The sequence below is a fragment of the Stenella coeruleoalba genome (genome assembly GCF_951394435.1).
Source record: "Stenella coeruleoalba genome assembly, chromosome: X".
In the NCBI taxonomy this organism is placed as follows: Eukaryota; Metazoa; Chordata; class Mammalia; order Artiodactyla; family Delphinidae; genus Stenella; species Stenella coeruleoalba.
The window spans coordinates 110,972,347-110,990,089 of NC_137152.1; the positions used below are offsets into that span (position 1 = coordinate 110,972,347).

A 17,743-nucleotide genomic window follows, 5' to 3' on the forward strand; every position below is an offset into this window, starting at 1 on the left:
TGGGGGGCTGTCAGGGAAGATATGCTAGGAAAGGTAACTTTCCACATTAACTGAAATATACAAGCAAGATTTCAGCCAAGCAAAAGGTGGGAGAGGAGGGTGGCAGGGTCTGCAGAGGCTACTATACCAAGGAACAGCAAGGATCAATTTGTTCAGAGACTAGAGAGAACGGCCTCTTCGTGTAACTGAAAGTAGTTCTTTGGAGCAGGATCAGAGAGTAGATTGACTATGGGAGTGGCATCTCCATCCTCCACCCTCCTCCCCTGCACAAAATTTTGATGCTGGAGCGGTGTATGTATGTGAGGGCGAAGGGTTAGGTCATGCAGGTCTTCCCGAGCAAAGGCAGAGTTTGTACTTAATCCTTAGGGCAATGAAGAACCAGGACAAGATGTTTTCCACTTTTTATTTCAAGATAATTTTAGGTTTACTGAAGTGTTGCAAAAGTAGTACAGCAAGGTCTCATTCACTGAACTTCCCTTAACATAAACATCTTACATAACCACGGTAGAATGATCAAACTAAGAAATCAAGGTTGGTACAATACTACTAGCTACACTACAGACTTCATTGGGATTCCACCAGTTTTTCCACTAAGGTCCTTTTTTTGTCCAATCCAGGACCCACATTGCATTGAGCTGTCCAGCAAAGGATTTTAAAGAGGAGTGTGATGTGATCACATTTGCAATGTCAGTTTGAGAGAAACATATTTAGATTTTGGGCAATGGGGAAGGAAAAAGTGAGTCAAGTTAGGAAGCCCAGGGAATAAGCTAGTCTGGCCCTGTTGGCACCCTATGAAAGTTATGATGTAGCCTCTGGAGCTGACACACTGGCCTACCATGGCACATTTAGTTTCCTTTCTGATGTTCCGATATGCTGATTTAGAAACATGGTTTAACTAGAGCATGATTCCACCGGATCACAGTATTCCTTTGTTCTACTACTCAATTTTGGTATGGACACATTGAAGTGAACTGGAAAGAGGATGGGAACTGCAGCTTGGATATTTTTAACTCCAAATGGTTAGAAACATGGGGAAAAAAATAACTATTAAACACTTAGTAGTTGCATTTTCTTTAATGTGGCCTGAAGCATCTGCTTTTGTGAAGTGCCATTCCTTGTGTTTCCCTTTACAAAATTGTCTGAGTGACACTGCATGTCACGAATTGCATGGTTAAATCTCTCTATGTGCCATTGTCAAAGATAGCTCCGAACTTGAGATTTATATGCTTTGCTCAATCCTTTACTTGCTTGTTTCTGGAACATTCTTAGTTGATGTAGCTGGAAGCGTAACAGCTACGTTATAAAATGAGTTTATTTCTTTTTTATTACCAGACATTTTTCACTTCCTTTTTTTTAAATTTTTTTTTTTGGCCCACACCATGTGGCTTGTGGAATCTTAATTCCCTAACCAGGGATCGAACCTGGGCCCCCTGCAGTGGAAGCACAGAGTCCTAACCACTAGACCGCCAGGAAAGTCCCTCTCTTTCTTTCTTTTTTTTAAAAAAATATTTATTTATTTACTTTTGGCTGGGTTGGGTCTTCATTGCTGTGCATGGGCTTCCTCTAGTTGTGGCGAGTGGGGGGGCTACTCTTCGTTGCTGTGCGTGGGCTTCTCACTGCAGTGGCTTCTCTCGTTGCGGAGCATGGGCTCTAGGCACGCAGGCCTCAGTAGTTGTGGCACGTGGGCTCAGTAGTGGCTCGCAGGCTCTAGAGCGCAGGCTCAGTAGTTGTGGTGTACAGGCTTAGTTGCTCCGCGGCATGTGGGATCTTCCCGGACCAGGGCTCGAACCTGTGTCCCTTGCATTGGCAGGCGGATTCTTAACCATTGCACCACCAGGGAAGTCTTTCACTTTCTTTTAATACCATTATTTTTAAGAACTATATTAGATATCAGGAGACCTGCTTTCTAGCCTTGACTTGGTCATCTATTAGCTGTGTGACCTTGGACGAGCAAATTAACTTCTCCTGTTCTCAGTTACTTCACATTAAATAACTACCCTGCCAACCTCATATAGTCAGGTAAAATAATGGATGGACACAAACTTTGCAAACTCTACTGCTACATAAATAAAGGGGGTATTATCCTCGTTATCTACATTTACTCACATCTCTTGATTGCATCCTCTTTTGATTTCCAAATGAGGTAAAACATATAAAATGTCTATGACAGTGTAAGTGAATTCATTCATTAATTCATTTATTCTGAATTTATGTATTATGTTCTAAGTGCCCAGATCTGCACTATGGATTTGAAGATCAGCAGGAAATGGATCCTGTGCTCTAAAGCTTACTTTCAATAGAGAGAGAGATACAAGTAGGCAAATAAAATTAATAAAGTGTTCGTTCTTTACTTTTCCACCTAATACTCGTAATGGCACAGGAGAGAGAACCCGTGTCTCCCTGGAGTTTGGGGCATAGCCTACATTAAGAAATTAATTTCTTTGAAATGGAAAGATAACCCATGCTCTTGTATTGGAAGAATTAATACTGTTAAAATGGCTATACTACCCAAAGCAATCTACAGATTTAATTATCAAATTACCCATGGCATTTTTCACAGGACTAGAACAAATAATCCTAAAAATCATATGGAACCATAAAAGGCCCAGAATTGCCAAAGCAATCCTGAGGAAAAAGAACAAAGCAGGAGGCATAACCCTCCCAGACTTCAGACAATACTACAAAGCTACAGTAATCAAAACAGTGTGGTATTAGCACAAAAACAGACATATGGATCAATGGAACAGAATAGAGAGTGCAGAAATAAATCCACACACCTATGGTCAATTAGTCTTTGACAAAGGAGGCAAGAATATACAATGGAGAAAAGACAGTCTCTTCAGCAATGTTGGGAAAGCTGGACAGCCACATGTAAATCAATGGAGTTAGAATACACCCTCACACCACACATAAAAAACTCAAAATGGCTTAAAGACTTAAATATAAGACATGACACCATAAAACTCCTAGAAGAGAACATAGGTAAAACATTCTTTGACATAGGTTGTACTAATGTTTTCTTAGGTCCGTCTCCCATGGCAAACATTCTCTGATATACATTGTACCAATGCTTTCTTAGGTCAGTTTCCAAAGGCAATAGACATAAAAGCAAAAATAAACAAATAGGACCTAATCAAACTTTAAGCTTTTGCACAGCAAAGAAAACCATAAACAAAACCAAAAGGCAACCTACGGACTGGGAGGAGATATTTGCAAATGATGCAACCAACAAGGGCTTAATTTCCAAAATATATAAACAGCTCATAGAACTCAATAACAAAAAAACCAAACAATCCAAACAAAAAATGGGCAGAAGACCTAATTAGACATTTCTCCAAAGAAGACATACAGATGGCCAACAGGCATATGAAAAGATGCTCCACATCACTAATTATTAGAGCAATTCAAATCAAAACTACAATGAGAGTACACCTCACACTGGTCAGAATGACCATCATTAAAAAGTTGACAAATAACAAGTGCTGGAGAGGGTGTGGAGAAAAGGGAACCCTCCTACACTGTTGGTGGGAATGTAAGTTGGTACAGCCACTATGGAGGACAATACGGAGGTTCCTCAAAAAACTAAAATTAGAATTAGAGTTCTGTCCAGATATATGCCCAGGAGTGGGGTTGCTGGATCATATAGCAACTCTAATTTGAAAAGATACATGCACCCCAATGCACTATTTATAATAGCCAAGACATGGAAGCAACCTAAATGTCCATCAACAGATGAATGGATAAAGAAGATGTGGCATATATATATACACACACACACACATATATATATGTATATATATACATATATATACACACACACAATGGAATACTACTCAGCAATAAAAAAGAACAAAATAATTCCATTTGCAACAGCATGGATGGGCCTAGAGATTATCATACTAAGTGAAGTGAGTCAGAAAGAGAAAGACAAATACCGTATGATATCATTTATATGTGGAATCTAAAATATGACACAAATGAAATTATTTATGAAACGGAAACAGACTCACAGACATACAGAACAGAGTTGTGGTTGTGAAGGGGGAGGGGGGGTGGGAGAGGGATGTATTGGAAGTTTGGGATTAGCAGATGCAAACTATTACATATAGAATGACTATAAACAACAAGGTCCTACTGTGTAGCACGGGGAGCTATATTCAATATCCTGTAGTAAACCACACTTGAAAAAAATATGAAAAAGAATATCTATCTATATATCTGTCGACCTATCTATAGATATATATATATATCTGAATCACTTTGCTGAACACCAAAAACTAATACAACATTGTAAATCAACTATATTTCAATAAAAAAATTATAAAAAATTAATTTCTTTGAATTTTCTATTTTAAAAGTCTTACAAATTTGCATTCTACACCACAGTGTAGTCCTGTTTATTTTGTTATTGCTTTTTTTACACAGCAACCAGCCAAGTGGGGTTTATTCGGTAAATACAAGCCTGACTCAATATTTTAAAATCAATATAATGCATCATGTCAATAATCTTAAGAAGAAACACAAAATTGCATCAATTGATGCCAAAAAATTGGATAAAATTCAATAACCAGTCATGATAAAAATTTTCAGCACACTGGGAGAGAAGGGAACTTTGTTAACCTGATAAAGGGCAGCTACAAAAAGCCTATAGTTAATATCATGCTTAATGGTGAAAGACTGAATGCTTTCCCCCTAAGATGGAGAGCAAGGCAAGGATGTCCATTCTCATCACTTCTATTCAACATTGTATTGGAAATCCTGGCCAATAGAAATTGAAAGGTCCCTGTTTGCATACAAGATGAGAAGGTGTACAGGGCTGGCTGGAGATGGCAGGCAGGCCTTACTCTTCTGTAAGACGTGGTCAAATTGGCTTATGGTGGGAGGGGGGCTTTGGCGTTGGGGAAAACCAGGCCTGCCTAGAGGATTACTCCCACAAGGCTGCTCTGGGGCTTCTGCATCTTCTAGGGTTGTGGGGAAGCAGAAACAAACCCTTAGAGCCCCTGTAGCACAGAGAATATGCTGTATCTCTGGGACCAGCAGTGGGCCAGAGCGGGTGATAATCACACACTGATGACATCAGGAGGGCTGTATCTTGTTGCTGACAATGGGGACGTAGCCTTCGGTGATGCTTTACTTCTTGAGGTTAACAGAAAACAGCCCTGCAGGGAGTTTTAATGGAAGACTTCAATGGCACTACTGGAGTTGTAGAGGATGAGGATGGTGATACGCTGACCACTGCTCTTTCCTGCTTCTCAAAATCTCTGGAGAGTGTGGGGAGGGGCGGGGCCAGGCGTCCTGCTGGTGATGTGGGTGGCACTCCTCCTCCAGGGAGTGCCCAGAACCTGCCCCCTCGCTTAGCAGGATCCTGCAGGCGCTTGGCAGTCTGCCCAGTCCCGAAGCAGTTTACACCTGCTGGGTCCTAGCACGTCTTTTAGATGTTCTGTCTTTTAGATGTTCGGGCCCAGGCCTGAGAGACTGGAGGAGCATCCAGTTTATTTTCATTTATACTCTTTTTCATCCAAAGGCAGGCCGGAGAGAGGTGGTCACGCAGTGGTGAAACACAAAACTTTTACTCAAGCTCTGGTTACTTCCAACCATGACCATTCTCTCTCTTACTACCTCCCTTCTTCTGGTCCTCTTCTCAAAAATGGTGCCCCTTCTGATCGTGTTATCCTGTTTTCCAAATCTTTACAGGGATGTCTCCAGCTCTTTTGGTCAAGTTCAGTCTTTTTTTAAAATAAATTTATTTATTTATTTTTGGCTGCGTTGGGTCTCCGTTGCTGCACGCGGGCTTTCTCTAGTTGCCACAAGCGGGGCTACTCTTCCTTGCCGTGCGCAGGCTTCTTATTCCAGTGGCTTCTCTTGTTGTGAACACTGGCCCTAGGTGCGCGGGCTTCAGTAGCTGTGGCATGCAGGCTCAGTAGTTGTGGCTCACGGGCTTCGTTGCTCCGCGGCATGTGGGATCTTCCAGGACCAGGGCTTGAACCCGTGTCCCTTGCATCAGCAGGCGGATTCTTAACCACTGCGCCACCAGGGAAGCCTCCACATTCAATGTTTTTATTAACAACTCCCCTAATTCTGATCGTTGGTACATTTTCTCCATTCCTTTGGCCTACAACTTTTTCCACCCCTCTAATCCAGGAGTTAACTCTCTAAATTTCGACCTGCCTCTGCTATTGGCCAGTTAGCTGCCTTTGTTCTGTCTTGAATTGCCCCCTGCCAGTCAGCAGAAGATGCAGACCTTTTGGAGCCAGGGAACTTGCACAGAAAGGCCCTTGGGGAGGCGCACACGTCTCAGCATAAACAAATGACCTCTTGTTCTCCAAAGCTCTTGAGACACAAGGAGGAAAAATAATACGCTCTTCTACTATCTTTGTCCTATGATACCTACAATACTTTCTAGGTCCAAGTACAGGCACTTTGCATTATAAGACAGCACAAGGAGCAGAAGGTAAGGGCGACAAGGATTCTTACAGAGGTCGCAAAATAAGATCCCTGCCGCTTAGAGAAAGAAAACTTTAAGAATCTTAAGAGCAACCCCCTTTCTTCCCCTCTCCAGTTTTTTTTCCCTTTCTTCCCCCTTCCCCAGACCTGCTCCGTCCAACAGAAATATAACTAGAGCCACATACGTAATTTTAAATGTTCTAGTAGCCACACACAGAAAATAGAGGGAGGGATAAATTAGGAATTTGGGATTAAAAGATGCACACTTATTATAAAATAGATAACAAGGACCTACTGTATAGCACAGGGAACTATATCCAATATCTTACAATAACCTATAATGGAAAAGAATCTGACAAAGAATAGCTATATACACATATGTATCACTGAATCACTGTCTTGTACACTTGAAACTAACACAACATTGTAAATCAACTATACTTAAATTAAAAAACTTAAGCCACAAAAAAGAAACAGGTGGAATTAATTTTAATGTTTTATTTAATGCAAGAGACTCCAAATATTATCATTTCAACATGTAATCAATATGAAGTTGGAGAGGTTTTGCATTCTTTTTACCGTGCAAATTCTTTGAAACCTAGTGTACAATGTACACTTACAGACATCAGTTTCGTACTTGCTGCATTTCAAGCGCCGAATAACCACCACACTGGGCAGCAAGGCCCAGGAATTCCCCTCCGCCCACCCTGGCAGCAAGAACTGAAGATGGCGGGGCGGTAACCCTGCTATTGGTACTAAGAGAGGCAAAATCAGGAGGACGCGAGACTCTGATGCTGGGAAGCTGAAACCTCTCAGGCTGCTTCCCTCCTCCCCCGCCCCCCGGACACCGCGAGGCAGCTCTGAAGGCTGCGCGCGCGCGGAACCGCGAGAACCGCGGGAAAGTGCTGGGCTGGGGATGCTGGGAGGACGGAGAGGGAGGTGGGGGGAAGGGAGGAGGGGTGAGGGGCGGTGGAAGGCGCGGCGGGGACCCGCACGCATGCGTGCTCCGCGCGCTCACAAAGCCAGCCAGGCCGTCTAACAACCGGGCTCCGAGCCAATGTCTCGCCCGAACAAGTGGCCTTCCCTGGAGTTCTAGTCCCACCAGCCGGTCTCGGCTCCTCCCTGTCCGTCCACGGTTCTTCCTTATCATTCCCGCTTCTCCCCTCCATTGGTTCCGATCTCGTGCATGGTGTGTGTCCTCAAGCGCTGAACCGGCTCCTAGAATGTGTACTCGTGGTTTCTGCCTGGGAACCAACCTCTGTCGCCTGTGGCCCACCCTCCCCGGGCTCAGGTGGCTGCTGGGGCTGGGGCTGCTCCCGGGGCTTAAGGCCGCCCGCTGCGCGGCTTTTTATCTTCCCGCGTTGGCTCAGGTCAACTTCTTCGAGGCAGACTGAGAGACTGCTACCTGCAAGGTGAGGACTAGAGGGGGGAAGTGAGATGTGAGGGGAGGCTTCGGGTTGCAGTATGGGGCACACCGGGGTCGACCAGTGCTGGGAGCTCTCAGACTCTGACCCAGAATGCCAAAGCCCCCTCTGTGGGTGTGTTTCAGGGTCTTAATCGCTGAGCCTCGCACTTGGCGGATCCGGACCTCTCTTTTTCCCTGATCCTCTTTCCCTCCCTCTTGGCTCCTCCCCCTTCGTCTCTTTTCCTCTAACTCCCTCTCAGCTTCTCCTCCGCCCACCTAACAGCTCCTCCTTTTACGCTGCTCTCTCCGCTCCTAGTCCGCGGTCTCGGGCTTCTTCCTTTCCACTCCCTCTCGACTCCACCCCCTCCCTTCCCCTCTTCCCTCTAGGCTCCGCCCTCCCTCTCGGCCCCGGCCTCTTCCCTTATCTTGGTTCCTTTAGTTAGTTCCTGCTCCTGCTCTGTCCCGCCTACTCCCTCTCAGCCACTCCCCCTCCCCTTGGTTCCTACCTCTACCCCTTCCAATTGGCTGCTCCTCCACCTCTCAACTCCTCCTCCATCATAACTCCTCCCCTCCCCCTCCCGCTCGAAGGTTCTTTCCTCTCCTACTCTGTGTCTTCTCCCTCTCTCCCACTTCCTCTCCCTACTGTCCCCCTTATACTGAATATAATCTGCCTTTCAAGATTCACACACACACTAGGTCTTCCTTAGATATAGTCCCACCATGTTTCTGTCACCCCTCACTCCTGTGGTCACACACTTTTACCTCCTTAATTCTTGTTAATTCACGTTGGTTTCTCCTGGGCCCTCTCCGCAAACAGCAAGATAATATTGTTTACCTCTCAGACTTGTGAGAATAAAATGAGACAACGTATGAAAAGCACTGACAAAAACACCTGGCACCTGGTAAGCCTTAAATAAATGGTAACCATTATCATTATGAGTTTTCTCTAGCCAGAGATTTCTGGCACAATTCCTCTTCTGCGTGTCCACCAAACCCCAATAATTTTTTGACTCCCTTCCTTGGCAGTCTTGTTTTTGTAACTGTAAACTCACTTTAAAAATTTTTTTTGGCAAGTAATCAATTCAAAAAGTATTAATGAATAGTAAGACTTATTTTCTGACCTCAGTTTGCCCAGTCGAGTGTGTGGGGTAATGTTCTCTTAGAAGGAACCACACAGGCATTAGAGTTGAGAACAGTGCGAGGTGTGGTTTGACTGTAGACTTAGCCAAGTTGAAAGTTGGGGTTTTTAGAGGCCAGTTCTAGGTGCAGCAAACTTGCTCTTAATCCTGGAGCTTGCCTTTTCCTGTGAGAAGTATTGATGGTGGTGTTTTGAGCCATGATCTTGTGAAACACGTGTAACTAAGAAATAGCATTTAAAAATTACTTTACACCTGCCTTTTCTCTGACTGGTAATACCTAGTGCTGGCTCTTTATTTCAGCAGGCTTCCTAGCAAAGAAATATAATCTTTAACGAATTTCTTTCTTTTCTTTCTTTCTTCCTTCCTTCGTTGGGTCTTTGTTGCTGCACGCTAACTTTCTCTAGTTGCAGTGAGCGGGGTCTACTCTTCCTTGCAGTGTGCGAGCTTCTCATTGTGGTGGCTTCTCTTTGTTGCGGAGCATGGGCTCTAGGTGCGTGGGCTCAGTAGTTGTGGCACATGGGCTCAGTAGTTGTGGCTCGTGGGCTCTAGAGCACAGGCTCAGTAGTTGTGGCACACGGGCTTAGTTCCTCCACAGCATGTGGGATCTTCCCCCGGCCAGGGCTCGAACCTGTGTCCCCTGCATTGGCAGGCGGATTCTTAACCACTGTGCCACCAGGGAAGTCCCAAGTTGAACATTTAAAAAATTGATTTGTGGAAACTCTTAAATAAGGAAACTAGTTCCTTGTTTGTGGCATCCTTTTCCAAGTTTGTCAGTTGTCTTTGGTTTTGCTTATTGTTTTTTTTTTTCTTTTGTCGTTTAGAAAAATTGGCTTTTATTCTATTTGTCAAATTTTTATGACTTCTGAGTTTTGTGCCCTATTTGAGAGATCTTTACCATACCAGCCAAGGTTATAAAATAATTCTCCTATGGTTTTTTTTTTTTTTTTTTTTTTTTTTGCGGTACGTGGGCCTCTCACTGTTGCGGCCTCTCCGGTTGTGGAGCACAGGCTCCAGACGCGCAGGCTCAGCGGCCATGGCTCACGGGCCCAGCCGCTCCGCAGCATGTGGGAACTTCCCAGACCGGGGCACGAACCCATGTCCCCTGCATCGGCAGGCGGACTCTCAACCACTGCAGCACCAGGGAAGCCCTCCTATGGTTTCTTATATTACTTCTATGGTTTTAGTTTTAACATTTAAATAAGATTAACATTTTCTGCTGTAATATATGAGAGGAGCCCTCTTAATTTTTTTTTCAGATTGGTGACCAGTTGTCTTAACACCATTTATTGATTAATCTATCTTTTTTCCACTTGAGTTGAGAAACTATGAAGGTTCTTATAAATATAGTAAGCTCCAAATATGTATTTTATTTATTTATTTTTAAATTTTTATTTATTTATTTATATTTATTTTTGGCTGCATTGGGTCTTTGTTGCTGTGCGTGGGCTTTCTCTAGTTGTGGCAAGCAGGGGCTACTCTTTGTTGTGGTGCACGGACTTCTCATTGCAGTGGCTTCTCTTGTTGCAGAGCATGGGCTCTAGGCACGCGGGCTTCAGTAGTTGTGGCGCACGGGCTTAGTTGCTCCGTGGCACGTGGGATCTTCCCGGACCAGGGCGTGAACCCATGTCTCCTGCAGTGGCAGGCAGATTCTTAACCACTGTGCCACCAGGGAAGTCCTGCATTTTAAAATATAATTGAAATCTTATGTACTTTGTCAGTTTGGGGACTCTAGATGAGAACTATTATCTTTAATTATCTGCTGTCCTTTAGAAACCTTTGCCTATTCACCTTTATAAAACTATAACTCATATATGTTGCTATTGCTAAATTTCTGATTAGATTTCACTAAGTGTAGATACAATTCTCTTGTTTACAGAGTTATAGTAAGGTTATTTACATGTGTTCCCAAGTGTGATAACTTTCCATGTCCTTGTCTTTAAAAAAGAAAAATCTAACCACATGGTATAGATGATAGCAGATGTTCAATCTTTTAAAAAGCAGCATATGAAATTTTGAAAAAGAATTACCCAAGTTCTGCTGTTTTAGTGATTTAAAAATTCCTGTCTGGTAAATTATCAAGAGCACAGCTGAGATCCAGGGAAGTAAGCAAAAGCGTCCTGTGAAGAGCCAGAAGAGATGTTATAATGTTCACGAACTAACTTCATGCTCTCAGACAGTCTTTTTGACATAGGCTTTTTTTTTTGGCCTTGCTGTGCGGCATATGGGACCTTAGTTCTCTGACCAGGGATGAAACCGAGGGCTCCAGCAGTGAGAGCACTGAGTCCTAACCACTGGACCGCCAGGGAATTCCCTCCATTTAAAGTTATTATAGGACTTCCCTGGTGTCGCAGTGGTTAAGAATCCTCCTGCCAATGCAGGGGATATGGGTTCGACCCCTGGTCGGGGAAGATCCCACAGGCCGTGGAGCAACTAAGCCCGTGCGCCACACCTACTGAGCCTGTGCTCTAGAGCCCACGAGCCACAACTTCTGAGCCAACGTGCCACAACTACTGAAGCCCGCACGCCTAGAGCCCGTGCTTTGCAGCAAGAGAAGTCACTGCAATGAGAAGCCTGCGCACCGCAATGAAGAGCAGCCCCCGCTCGCTGCAACTAGAGAAAGCCCACGCGCAGCAACGAAGACCCAACGCAGCCAAAAATAAAACATAAATAAATAAATTTTTTAAAGTTATAAAATATTGGTTATATTCCCTGTGCTGTATGATATATCCTTGCAGCTTATTTCTTTTATACACAGTAGTTTGTATCTGTTAATTCCCTACCCCTATCTTGCCCTTCCCCACATTCCTCTCCCCAGTGGTAACCACTAGTTTGTTCTCTATATCTGTGAGTCTGTTTCTGTTTTGTTATATTCATTCATCTTATTTTTTATTTTTTAATTAATTTATTTTTTTTCTTAGTGGTACGCGGGCCTCTCACTGTTGTGGCCTCTCCCGTTGCAGAGCACAGGCTCTGGACGCGCAGGCTCAGCGGCCATGGCTCACGGGTGCAGCCGCTCCGCGGCATGTGGGATCTTCCCGGCACGGGGCACGAACCCGTGTCCCCTGTATCGGCAGGCAGACTCTCAACCACTGCGCCACCAGGGCAGCACCATCTTATTTTTTAGATTCTACATATAAGTGATATCATACAGTATTTGTCTTTTTCTGTCTAACTTATTTTACGAAGCATAATACCCTTCAGGTCCATCCATGGTGTTGCAAATGGCAAAATTTCATTCTTCTTAATGTCCTTTTTCACATAGTTTTAACAAATCTGATCATTTATTGCACACATTGAGGGCTTACCCTATAGCAGATTAGGGGGAAAAAAAGAAGGGAGAAAAGGCATAATGACAGCTGACAGCCAAAATGAAAGAGAAACTCTTTACAAAAAGAAAGGAAACTCTTTACAAACAAGTTTATGTTCTTTGGTAGGGGTGGAGGGGTGTGGGTAGCAGGGGTGTAAATAGTTATCTCTTGCCATTCAGTTTTGGGGCAAATAGCTGTTCTCATCTCATTTGATACTGGAGATGTCACAGAGTCAAAGCAGGTGCAATGATTGATGCTCAAAATGACCCTGAATCATCAAGGAAGGTTAAATTGTGATCGTAATGTTTTGTTTAAGATAGGAAAGAGTGAAGTGTATTTTAGAATAATCTTATAAAAATGGTTACAATAATGCAAAAAAAAGCACTTATGCAGGTAGCTTTAATTATTTCAAGTTCTTAACTTGAGTTCCATGGACTCTAGGGGCCCTATGAAGCCTCTTAAAGCTGAACAGGGAATTTGGTGAATATGTGTGCTTTTCTGGGGTGAGGAGCCATAGCTTTCATCCTATTCTCAAAGGATTCTATAATTAGAAAAGGTTAAGAGGTAACCTTACTGGCTGAGGTATCTGAAAAATTTATGTATTCAAAGACCCCGATGATGCCAGATAAATGAAATGTTATGAATTTATAGCTATACTGTTTTAAAAATTTATAACTGTACTGTGTTATAAATTTATAACATTGTGCTAAGTTATAAATTTACAACTGTACAGTTATAAATTGATGGGAGCAATAGACCCAATTACCTTTCACTTACTTCATTATGTATTTTGCAAGTGCTACCTTATATTACTTTGTATTAGTAATGATTTTTTTTTCCCTTCTTGTAGTCATCAGTAGCACTATTTGTAAATAGATTGGACTCAGTGGAATCTGTGCTACCTTATGAGTATAATACGTAAGTTGTAAGTATTATAATTATATCCAATATAATTGATATAATTGTGATTAATTTATATCATAATTATGATATAATTGTGTTAAAATGTGCCTTAAGTTTTTTTGTTTTTTCTGTGGTACGCGGGCCTCTCACTGTTGTGGCCTCTCCCGTTGCGGAGCACAGGTTCTGGACGCGCAGGCTCAGCGGCCATGGCTCACGGGTGCAGCCGCTCTGCGGCATGTGGGATCTTCCCGGACCGGGGCACGAACCCGTGTCCCCTGCATCGGCAGGCGGACTCTCAACCACTGCGCCACCAGGGAAGCCCGCCTTAAGTTTTTAAAGTTAGTGAACGAAAAACCTGAATATATTAAGAAATGTAGTGGTAATTTTATAATAAACGTAACAGAAAAAATGATTGGAATAGAGAGCTTTCAAGGTGAGACAAGTGCTTAAAAAACTAGGAAGTTGCCATACTTGATTTTTCTTTCTAAGAAAGGAAAATTATAAATTTACTACACTTTGAACTTGAAAAAATATCTTTGCAGAGTTGTATCTTATTTCTAAAATATCAAATACTAAGGTAGGTTTATACTAAGGTTTTTAATGGATGAAGGTGCTTAGTTTAGTAGTGAGTAGTTATTATAAGATTCAGTATGATCATTCATTTGAGAATAACAACAAATGATGTACTTCTTAGAAAAAATGATTGTAGTTCCCTTTGGTATTACTTTATTTCTACTAATTAAGCAGAAATAAAATCAGGTCTGATTTTTATTAAAATACCAGGTGTAAATGTAGGGTGTTAGTATGAGAATTTAAAACATTACAGAGGCCTACCATTTATTTTATCTTCGACCTAAGCCATTTTACATTCAAATTTACTTAAAGGTAATTGTAGTTCTTTTCACCTAGTAACTATTTGATTTGTGAGTATGTGGGAATGTGTTTGGGGGTGTTTGTTTTTTAATTCCCCTTTGATCAGAATTGATAATTACAGTTTCTAAATGTCCCAGGTTAGAATCAGTACAGACTTTAAGCCATTGTTTCCTTATTTGTGCTTATATGTAATTTGAAGTTTAATCCTAAAAAGTGTTGTTTTCTTTTTGATTGTGATTACCTGCATTACGAAAGTCAAGAGCAGTACCATGAGCATTTAAAATAATGAATTCATAATTATCAGAGGTTAAACAGTTTAAAGAGGAACATATAATGAGGTCTATAAATCATAAATAGAAAGATTCTGGGTCATATTTTTAGAAGAATCTACCATTAAAAGTGGAGAGGCTAGGGCTTCCCTGGTGGCGCAGTGATTGAGAGTCCGCCTGCCGATGCAGGGACACGGGTTCGTGCCCCGGTCCAGGAAGATCCCACATGCTTGCGTACCGCAAAAAAAAAAAAAAAAAAAAAAAAAAAAAAGTGGAGAGGCTAGATAAATTATAAGGACTGATTTCTTTGCTGATTTTTTTTTTACCTTACTTGAACCTCTTTTTTTTTTTTTTTGACTTCTGTCAAGACTCCGGAAAGAAAAGCCCTTCTGAAAATCTTGGACAAGTACTATTTGGAGAACGAATAACATCATCTCCTTATGAGGTTATTCAGTTGATCTTATTTTAAATCTTATTTTAAAATGAATCTTCTCAAAACCGACTACATATACAGCCATCCCTCGGTATCCATGGGGGATTGGTTCCAGGACTCACTGCAGATACCAAAATCCACATATGCTCAAGCCCATAGTCAGCCCTCCACATAGGCAGGTTCCACATCTGCAGATTCAACCAACCACGGATCGTGTATTAAATTTTACATTTGCCATCCACGGTTGGTTGAATCTGTGGGTGTGGAACCCATGGAATCAGAGTGCCCACTGTATATTTATTGAAAAAATGTGCATGTATCTGAACCCGGGTAGTTCAAACTTGTGTTGTCCAAGGGTCAACCATAATTGCACCAGAGTCTTTGCTTTAAAAGGAGGTAAAGAAAGAGGAAAGGAGGTAGAATCCGGCGTTGCCAGAAGAATACATTAATACAGTTGGCCCTCCAAATCCAAGGGTTTCGCATCTGAAGATTCAACCAACCTGGAATCGAAAATATTCGGGGAAATAAATTCCAGAAAGTTCCCAAAAGCAAAACTAGAATTTACATAGCATTTACATTGTGTATTAAGTATTATAAGTAATGTAGAGATGGAATGAAGTACAGCTGACCCTTGAACAACACAGGTTTGAACTGCGTGGGTCTACTTATACCCCGATTTTTTTCAGTATATGACCTGTGGTTGGCTGAATCCCTGCATGTGGAACCTGATTCAGAGGAACCATCTATGTAGAGGGCCAACTATAAGTTACAGGTAGATTTTCAACATCAGGGAGGGTTGGCCCCCTAACCTCTGCATTGTTCAAGGGTCAGCTGTATAGGGGAGGATGTGTGTAGGTTATATGCATAATATACTCCACCATTTTATATGAGGGACTTGAGCAATGGTGGATTTTGGTATCTGTGGATTTTGATATCCTTGGGAGTTCTAGAACCAATCCTCCACTGATACTGAGGGATGACACTATATGCTCTTTAAGCTATCTGCAGTAGTTGGTGGTTCCACACAAAGGTTTTACCTTTCAAGTTTTATTTTTGCTTCATAAAAAAAGTTTAATTTTTTGTTCTTGCATATTTTGGGTAGGGTGATATGAGTAGATGTAATTGGACTCTCAGTGTCTATTGATATTGCCCTTGATATCTTAATAGATATGGGGATAGAGTAAGGATGTTTTCAAGAGCAGTCATGGTTATGAAGGCACTAACTTTTTTCTTCTTTTTTCTCAACTTCATTGAAGTATAACTGAAGTACAATAAACTACACGTATTGAAAGTGTATAATTTGATCAATTTTAATATATGTGAAACCATCAGACGTTAACTTGTTTTACAACTTTTTATTTTGAAATAATTACAGATGCACAGGAAGCTACAAAAAAATGAACAGGTAGGTCTTGTGTACCCTTTACCCAGGTTTGCCCAATGGTAACATCTTGCATGACTATAGTACAATAGCAAAACCAGGGAACTGACGTTGGACAATGCATAGACCTTTCTCAGATTTCACTAGTTTTACATGCACTCGTGTGTGTGTGTGTGTGTGTGTGTGTGTGTGTGTGTATGTGTGTGTGAGATGCAGATTTGTGTACACACCAGCAGAGTCAATACACAGCATAGTTCCATCAGCACAAGGCTCCCTCATGCTGCCCATTTTCTGTTCTTTTTCTATTTAGTTTTCAAAATTCTTTGTATATTCTATCAATAGTTATGATTCCTGTATTGCAACAGTAGTTTGCAAATAGTTTCTCCCAGTCTGTGGCTTGTGTTTTCATCTTCTTCTCTATAGGGTCTTTCACAAAGCAAATGTTTTAAATTTTATGCGGTCCAGTAATCAAGTTTTCCTTTTATGCATCATGCTTCTGGTGTCAAGTCTAAGAAGACTTTGCATAGCCTTAGGTCCTGAAGACTTTCTTCTAAAAGTTTTATAATTTGACTGTATATATTTAAGTCTGATCCATTTCGAGTTATTTTTTGTATAAGGTGTGAGGTCTGGGTTGAAATTCTCTTTTTTTTTGCCTGTAGATGTGCAATTGCTTCAGTACCATTTGCTGGAAAGACCTTTTCAGCAATTTCAGTTCTTCGTCCACTTACTTGCTTTTAAATCTTTGTGAAAAAATCACTTGGGCCTAGTTGTGTAGGTCTATTTCTGGGTTCTCTATTGATGTGTTCCATTGGTCTGTGTGCTAGGCATTCGCTTTTCGATGATTAAAGTTGCACACAATTCCCCTGTGGAGTACCATTATCCTAACAGAAAAGTGCGCCTTTTCAAGAAATGCTATCCTTTGGACGGAAGAAACATGACAGTTTAGTTCAGTTGCCAATAAGGAATTTTAGGGTTAATATTTGTATGATTTCAGGATATGAAGTGTTAAATTTTCATTGTTTATTCTTGCTTATTGTTTTCTGATGAACCACATTGGCACTTCATCTTGATAATCTCCTGTAGCTAGACTATGTAAACAAGAGGTTTCATATTAAAAGTATCAGATATTTTATTATCACTTTTTTTGGTAACAGCTTTATTGGAGATCATTCACATACCAAATAATTCACCCACTCTTAAGTGTCCAATTCAATGCTTTTTAGTATACTCATGGAGTTGTGTAACCAGCACTATAACCAATTTTATTATCAGTTTTAAGTGAAGGGTTGTAGATCAGGGTAGTTTTTAGAAAGCTACAGTGGATTTTATTTATTTATTTATTGGCTGCACTGTGAGGCTTGCGGGATCTTAGTTCCCCAACCAGGGATGGAACCTGCATCCCCTGCAGTGGAAGCATGAAGTACTAACCACTGGACTGCCAGGGAATTCCTGCTACAATGGACTTTATACCCCACCTTTTATAACACTGAAGAAGGCAGATTCTTCTGTTTAGTGGTGAAAGCAGTGTGTGTGTGTGTGTCTCTGTGTGTGTGTGTGTCTACTGTAATCATTTTAGGTATGAACTGAA

General features: G+C 41.7%; 1 pseudogene across 1 annotated transcript in view; it reads left to right on the forward strand.

Moving 5' to 3' along the window:
- Positions 1-7,581: 7,581 nt before the first annotated feature.
- LOC307180664 (transmembrane 9 superfamily member 2-like) overlaps positions 7,582-17,743 on the forward strand; it is a 101,539-nt pseudogene continuing 91,377 nt past the window's right edge. Inside the window, exons 1-3 of the transcript in view lie at positions 7,582-7,856; positions 13,147-13,214; positions 14,693-14,794. The product of the transcript in view is annotated as a transmembrane 9 superfamily member 2-like (transcript). The remainder of the gene's footprint in view (positions 7,857-13,146; positions 13,215-14,692; positions 14,795-17,743) is intronic.